This window comes from Sprattus sprattus (assembly GCF_963457725.1).
Source record: "Sprattus sprattus genome assembly, chromosome: 4".
Taxonomy (NCBI): domain Eukaryota; kingdom Metazoa; phylum Chordata; class Actinopteri; order Clupeiformes; family Clupeidae; genus Sprattus; species Sprattus sprattus.
The window spans coordinates 10146422-10155580 of NC_137923.1; positions in this window are offsets into that span (position 1 = coordinate 10146422).

Sequence of the window (9159 nt, forward strand, 5' to 3'; positions counted from 1 at the left end):
CGTTGATTGTGCATGTTTCTTACATCATTTATGTAGCGTTACGTAGGCTGCTTGAGCATAAAACAGCCTCAAACTGCTGCAGAATTCAACGTAGCTCGCGCTCAACGAACGAACGAAACTGACAAAACCGAAAGGACTTTAGAGCAAATAGCGCTAATCCTGATTGGTGTAATTGTGAACTCACTTTGACCTTTCATTATTTGATTCGCTTTGGTAAAAAGGAACGAGAGGTTTTACTAAATGTAATGGAGTAAAAAGTACGAATTTTCACTTTGAAATGTAGTGGAGTGAAAGTATAAAGTCTCACAAAATAGAAATACTTGAGTAAAGTACAGATACATAGATATGTTACTTAAGTACAGGAACGAATTACATTTACTTCGTTACTGTCCACCACTGCCTGCCCTCCTCTACACACTCACTCCCGCCCTTGTGACATTTTCAAACCGAGAGCAGAGCAGACGCAGCGTTGTCCTTCAGCATCCTGGATAAGGTCACATGGTCTAGGTCAAACACAGCTGGCGCGGCCTGTGAAGAACCAGAGAACGGCAGGAACTCTGTTTGTGAACTCCAGGATGAGAAATGAGGCTGTCACGCATCTAATAAAGGTTTCATGGGCACAACACTGCAATTTCCCCCCTGGATGACGGAGAAGGGCTTTGACTCATAAAAGACAGGACTTTTCAATCATATCCAATTAATTTCATTACGGTATTTCTCTCGCCAGAGTTTCATAGCATTGGCAATTCCATAACGTCTTTGTGAGTCATAAAATGAATCTGTTTTGTTTTGGCATAATGCAATCTCCGTAGTAAGCGCCATCAATATGCAGGAAGAAAAGTGCTTGTGTTGATTCATTTTAAACAACGTGCACCAGCTTTGTACACTGTGTTTGACCTTCATGGGAATCATTAAAGGCAGGAACCTGAGAAAGAAAGAAGGACAGAAATAAAAACTAAGAAAGATAGAAAGAAGTAAAGAAAGAAAGAAATACAGAGAGACAGAAAAAAGGAAATAAGGAAAGAAAGAAAGATACTGATCATGAATGTTCCCAAAAACTGATACATACCTTATATCCCTGGCAGCTGAGCCTTATGGATAAGCACATCAACCACATGATAAAATCCCACAGAGCTCAGGCATAAATGCTAATCCCATATTGGAAACTTGTCTGACCTTGCATGAGTAATATAGGCAGATTACATCACATTCATTTAAAGAAAACTAGTCCTGCCCTGACAGCAGCAAGAGATATCTCTTACCAACAGTAAAATGTGGACACATAAAGAAAACTTCACTAGAATGGGACTATTTTTATTTGGCTGTTACATGACACAGCACAGACGCAACAGCTCTACACCAGGCTTTCAAACCCAAAAGTACCCGAATCCTCAGTGAAGTAACAAGCAGATACCAGTGGCTTCAGACATGCATGCAGTGCTTTGCAGCACCCCCACATCCTGTTTCTCCACCCTTGCCAGGATGAGCTTTCAACTCCATGACATAGCTGACTGTTGTTCCAGTACAGACACTATGGGCCAGCTCTGGGCCTGAACTGAACCTTATCAGGGTCATGTTTAACCCGTTTAGGTGTACTGTTGGTAGACGAACGGTGCGAATCCATGACACCGTTATGAGTGACGCGATTTCTAAACCCAGCGATTTGGGCGACGCCACCGATGAAAATTCGAACATGTTGAAACATATGCAAATGAGGAGTGATTTTTCCCGGCAGCGGCCAATGAGATTGTTTGGTGTCGTCTTTGACGGTTTGAACATTGTAGGACTGTGGCATCGTTTGGTCGACAGTACACGCCCACTCAAAGCGATGGAACCGGAAGACGATCCCAAGACGATCGGCCTACCAGATGAAATTCTAGAATTTTTGATTGGTGATTAGAATGTGATGTGATTAGAATGTTGTTAACTGGAGGTTCCAATCACACGCAAGAGTCTTCTGTCTGTCTGTCTGTCTGTGTGTGTGTGTGTGTGTGTGTGTGTATGAGAGAGTGTGGACTCAAACCAACATCATTAATGGCAGGTCATTTTTTGGGAAATTCTGGATATACCCCTTGAGATGTCACATCTCATTTTCGAGGGGGGTCCACTATGTGAAGCATGTCTTTACGATGGTGGGGGAAACCGGAGTACCCAGAGTAAACCCACGCAGTCACGGGGAGAACATGCAAACTCCAAACAGAAAGGACCTGAAAGGACCAGGATACAAACCCATGACCTCCGAGCCTTCTTGCTGTGAGGCAACAATGCTAACCACTGAGCCACCGTGCAGTAATGTCAATTCTAGATCTGTAAGGCTTAATTCTGGAATGCCTTGCTAAAAAACTCAATCCTGAAGGGGTTAAGAATCAGCTCTCCTTTAGGATAATGAGAAGCACTCAGTACCTAAGTAAGACAGTGTTGAGTTCTCTAGTACAGTAGGTTATGATGTTGAGTAACACTAACGTAATTCCAGTGAGGTGCATAGCCTGTAGCAAATAGCATCTGCACTCTTGAGTTTCTTTTCGTGAGTTTCTTTTAAGCTTCCTGAAGTACAGAAGCCAAAGAGAATGTGAGAGAAGGCAGGATTAAAGCCAGAACAAGAGTAGAAACATCAAAGCAAGCTGAAGAAGAACAGGGAAAGAGCCCTACACCACATCCTGCCACCAGCATGGCCAATTGACCTTCCCTCAACGCCAGCCAGCCTTGGCACTGATGATGGGTACAGACGCGCTGTGCTACAAAACACACACACACACACACAGACAGACACACACACACACAACACAAGCACATGCTCACACACAAACACACACACACACACACACACACACACACACACACAAACACGCACACACACAGACACACACACACACTACACAAACAGACGCACACAGACACACTCAAACGCTCTGTCACACACACAGCAAACAATGAGGAAGGCTGTTGTAAACACTGCGAGGAGCTGCCATCACAACAAGTGACAGGTCTCTGCCGGGGGCAGCTGGAGGGGCTTGGCCAAATGAATAGGAAGAAGCCGCGGCACAGATGGTGCGCCCTCAGCCAACTGGACCCCGAGTCCAAGGGCTGCGGGTTGAGGGCAGAGGGGCGAGGGCCGGCCACAAGCCTGGCAGCGGGAAGGAGGGACCTGAGAAGAGGGGTACTAGAGGCTGGCAGTGCCAATGCCAGGAGGACGACACTCCTTAATCTCTTCTGCTCACTATCCATTTTTCTCTATCACTCACTCTCTCTCTCTATCCCTCTCTCCATCACTTCGTCTTTCTCTCACCCTCTCTTCTGTGAGTTTGTGTGTCTGTTTGTGTCTTTATTTGTCTGTGTCTTTCCGTCTGTGTATGAGTGTGTGTGTGTGTGTGTGTGTTCATAGGTTTGGTGGCACAGACACACTTCTGTAAGGAGAAGTGAAGAAAGATGTGTTTACACATACCCTCTCTATCTCTCTCTCTCTGGATTTGTTAGGCTGTAGAGACGATTCTATTACTTCATCAGACTTAATGCTCTGAGTCAATCATTTAATCTGTGAACCTTTTACTAACTATCATATTTAAAAAATGTCATGAATAATTATATTATTTCAGAACTCGTTTGGACTCTTTCCTGCTTAGTACAAAGACCTCAAATCAAAACCGAATAGCTACTGTCATATCATCCTACCTACCTTTAAGAAGCTCTTGAAGACCGAACTCTTCAGAGAGCACATCCTTTCCTAACTTGCACTTCCCCTCCCTTCCTCTTCTTTCCTCTACCTCTCCTTATCTTTCCTCCAATGCTATCTCCTCTAACTAGTTCTTAACTCGCACTTACAGTAGTTACATTCCTGCACTTTTTTATTTCTTATGTAAAGTAGTATTTATTGTTACACTGGGTCTCTATTGCTCGTAGCTTGATTATTCTCTCCTTTGTACGTCGCTTCTGGATGAAAGCGTGTGTGAAATGACTAAATGTAAATGTAAATGTAAATCATCACAAAAGATGTCGGTTTTAATGCTGGCTTTCATCTGTGTGCAGGTGGGATATTCTGAGCGCTCCGAATGTGGTGTTAGGTAAGTCATTTTCAGGGTGTGCCTGTGGCTACTCGGACATCTGGCTCTCAGTTTCATCACAGCACACCTAGACTCAGCATATGCTGCGGTTAATTTATGCCAATTTACATGACCCTCAGGGGCCTGCTTATCAATTGTGTTGATTTTCATTTCTGTTACTCAGGTAACAACAAGAGAAACCTAATACACTCATCCTGAGTCCAATACGAACAACAGTACAACTTTGCTCTTACTGTATCAAAGACATTTAAAGGGCAATTCTATTGATTTCTACTGAGTGTCTTAAGACTAGAGAAGAGCAGATGTAAACTTACCACACTGATACTCCTGACCTCACTGGACTGCAATCTTTCTTTGCTACGCAGCATCAATGCAATGCCAGAGACACGTGTCATTTTTAGCAGACTTCGAAGGGAAGATTCAAACTTAGAAGATGTGTTCATGGATGTGTAAGGCAGAATTCACTTAGGGAATGTCCATTTTCTGGAAATAATCGTTCACGGCTTTTGGCCAGGTGATCAAAAGTTAGCCCTCACACCTCAGTTTCTCAACCTGGACTTTCTTTCCCAGTAAACCCCATGCATTAGTTGCTATTAGGCACCTCAAAGCCTGGTCACAGCTCAACTAATTGCCACATGCTGCATTCCTTTAAGGTCTGGTTGACTGTTTCTGCCTTACCCCCATTGTCACAGAGAGAACCACAAGAGGTCTTGGATCTCCAAGTTTGTGCAAATGTCTATAAATGTAACATATTCATGATTGGTTCTTGAAGTGGTCTTTGTTATGTGGGCAATAGTCTGATCATGGTTTCCTTGCCAACTGAAGTACTTGCTATAGCTGTGTAACTTGATTAGCCCATTGGAACCTCTGTGAGACAGTACACAGATGATAGCTGATAGAGAAAAGCCTAGACTAAGCTCACAACCAAACTGGTCTAACTGATGTCCAACCTGTGTATTAATTTGCTATTATTTACAGTTGAACGTATTCATTCGGGTTGGATATTACATTCAGTTTGACTGACACTTGGGTTAGCTTACCATTTATTGTATTTATAAACTGTTCATTCATTAACCATTCATGTAACACTTTGTGTGACATACCATTACATTAATTAAGATCTCGCAATTGTATACTGTTTGGTAAAATTGTAGGTAATTCAATATTTAATGGAGTCAGATTAATTATATTTTCCGCAATATTTATCACTCTAGTGCTCTCTACAGTACCATAACGTTCAGACATGTATAAACCTTCCAGCCTGGTGTTTTCCGTTGTTGGTTACATTTGGGCTGTCTTTACAGACTGACGAAAAGGCACTGAAGGGCCATTGCCTTATAACAGATTAAGGGGCCCTGTAGTACACATCAAGGACTGCCTCCTGGTCTCTGATGAAAATGAAAATGAATGGAAGTATACAGCATGGCATTTAAAGGACTTTGTGCTTCTTAGTGGAAAAATTTAGCTTGGAAGGTGCTCTTTTTCGGTCTATGCGGCCCCCATTCTGATGTGTTGATAACTTCTAGACGAAAGAGCAGGAGGACAGCCTGCGTTAATTAGAGTAACACTTTGTGTATTGAACGGCTTTGGGAGTCAATGATGTGTCATTTCGTGTTCACTCCTGATTTTGTATTCCATCAATGATGTTTAAAACTTAATTAAAAGAAGATCAATTGTGTTTACACTGTAAAATGGTTCAGACAGATTTTAATTTGAATATCCATAAATTATTAATGCCACTCGTCCGCTCCGAAATTGAAAACATAGACATGAGGCGGGTTCTATTAAAAATTCGAACTCAAACTTGAAGAGGATCGAAGAGTCTGAACTCTTGAAAAAAAAAAAAAAAAACGTAAATGTGCAGTTCCTCTTCAAGCCCATCAACCTTGCCTATGTGAGCCATGACTCTTTGATTGATCACCCCGATGCAGACATTCTGCTGCTTAGGAGAATGGCACTCACGTATTTCACAATCAGGATTATGGTCAATTATTAAATCAGCCGCCATCTGCCTCATTCACTTCAGCTTCAATTAGATTTAAACCCAGTGTTTCTTTTGACATTGATGGCCCACGTGAGATTGTATTCAGTGGGGTAGTGCACAATTCTGAAACAGATAGAATTCCCCATTTAAGGTACTACTATTAGCGTGAATGTCAGGGCTGTGGACAGCATGCATTCACACTGTCAGCACAGTTTACATACGTAAGGAAATGGAATGGGATGTAAATCTGTTTGCGAGAAGCATTCCATGCATTTAGAAAATACTGGTGAATAACAATTAAGTGCTAGAGAAACTCATGTGGTTGGAAAAGATGACTTTATTCGCACCTAGGGGAATTTTTTACACTGATTGCTGATTGCACAAGATGGACTTCTGGTTTTGTAAACATGGCACAAAGTGCAAGAAAATGTGGAATATTTCAAGTGTTTCAGGGACAATATAATTGCTACCCTGCAAAGCCTCATATTACCACGTCATGCTTTTCCTTAAATTGGGGTCATTATTTTCTGCCGCAACCCACTCAAAATAAAGACAAAAATTACTTTATTAATAAATTTCCTTATTTCCCATGGCCTGCACTCCATCAAACTCTAATTGAAGTTCACTCATTACCTGACAGACTAAAGCACCACCAGTCTGCGGTTCAGGGAATTATCCTTTTAGCTGACCGCAAAGCTCCAGAGCCTTTCTCCCCTGTGAGGGGAGCCTATATCGATTGCAGGTCCACTTGGTGAGGAGTAAAGGACAGTGGTCAGCCGGCCTCATTCTCCTACTTTCTTCTTCTGCCTCTCAGGACTTCTCCATGAGCTCTGTGCAATCTAGCTGGTTTCCATGGTGATGCAGCGACAGGCCAGTAGCAATCGACTGACACCAATGTTCTCATAACCACACGTATTCCCTGCTGGGGCCACCTAACTGTGGTGACTTAATCATGCACACACGCTGGCTCTCTGACTAGGTGCCCTGCCAAAGAATTATGGGAGAATCTGATTGGTTAAGGGGCACCAATCATCCACCTGGGTCAGTGGTAATAAAAGAAGACTCTGGATGCACTCAAGGTTAAACGTTAAACGATAAAGTCGTTTTATTATATTCCTAATTTAAGCCATTAACATTAAATGATCACAATGCAGGGCTCCACTATCCAACAACATAAATAGTTGTATGCCAGAAACACGCTCTTGCTGATTACATATCCGACCCATCATAGCACAGAACAAACAGAAAGAAAACACCGTGGTAATTAGGCTGTGTACTTGCGATCCCATGAATCATAAAAAAATAATAAGCTGAAATGAAAGAGTTTTGAGGAGGGAATAGAGGTGCCTCATAAAAGAAGCATAATACTTTGTTTTGATATGGCAGCAATTTAGAATTCCCTTAGTGTGGGACTTGTTTATTTTGCAGAAAATCAACTGGAATTGAAAAGCAACTGCACAAGAGTGACCAGGGGAAGAGTTATTAACATTAAATAAATTGCATCTTCATACAGCCAATCTTAGATGGCGGAGTGAGGGGTACGATGAGACAGTGGGTAAATTGATCCGCCACCTGAATCTGGGCAACCACACGCAATTTTAGCACTGTGAAATTTTGTTTCCATCCTCCATTTTCATCTTGCTGTGGAAGAAAGAACCATGTGGGTGAAGTGGGTTTTTTTTCACAAAAATCAGGTATAATCAGACTCACAACAAAAGTAATGTTACACTTTATCTGGAAAGTCCACCTACAGATAGTCGACATAGATACGTATGGCGGTGTGCAGATGTGATAGAAACTCTGGTTTTGCCATTTTGAATTACATTCCCTGTACATATGTGACATTTGTTTATGATCCTTTTTACAAAATCTTTGATTATACAGATGTTCAGAACAGTATGTGACATGTTCATATATATACAGTATATATTTTTTAAATGCAATTATGCAAAATATGCAGTTGAGTGTCTACATTGAAAGTGAAAATAGAGACTTGGCAAACCTTCTTCAAGTTTCAGAGCTGAAGACAAGGTAGTTGTAATATATATTTCATGAACACCAATAAAATCAGCAGAATGAGGTATTTCATTATTAATAATTGCATTTAAAATCTAAAAATACAATATTTTTTTTCTCAGATATCTCAACTTACCCTGTCAGCTGGATCAACTTACCCCTAACATGGGGCAGTTGAGCCACAAGACCACTTATTTGGGGGACCACATATTATATTTTGTTACCTATTTGATGGCACACGTCCTGAGCTTGTGCTGTATGCTTTTGTTTTATTCCTGTCTCTTATTCCCTTGAATAAAGGTCAACTTAAGTAATAAACAGCTCGTCTTACCCCACTCTCTCCTACCTTATGAAGAACTGGTTGCAAGTTCCCAGGGTAGGTTGTGTGTAGAAAAAGTGAACTTTCATTTCGTAAGTTAGGCATCAAGGCTTTATGTTGGTTATGAGGAACCCTGTTTAGCATGGTGGACCACTGGTGGTAATATGTAGCACACAAGCAACAATATGCTCTATATAAAGTATAAAATACATCATCAACATATACGTCTTCAGGTCTTAAGTGCCACATATGAACTGTTATAAACCAAAGTTGTCTGTAAATTCACAAAGAAAATAATTCCCCTTGTGTTTATCAGAATCTATGCAGTCCGAGACATGCGCAATACTTCATTTGAGTGCATTTACAAAAGAGTGGTGGACCCAGGCCTTGAACAGGGGAGGTGAATTAATCATCTGCAGCAGGATTAACAAGGCGTCCTCTTTCCTCCAGTGCTAATGTGTGATCAACAAGAACACATTCTCTTATGACAATGTTAAACCAATGCGTGTCCTTAAGAGCTGGGCCAGAGACCCATTTTCTCCTCTGTACTCAGTACATCACTGTCCGTTCCTTTCGAATGTGCATGCAAGCTGAAGCCCATGCAGGATGTACACCCATATATAGAGCGCCACATACTTCAAGGTGAGTCACTTCTGAGGATGGCACGAAATCGAAAGACGAGACTGATGGTTATCAGAGGCGACTAGGACAATATGAAATGGATGTGGAGTACATCCTTCTTCTTCTTTTTCTACTTCTTCATTATCCTCCTCTTCCTCATC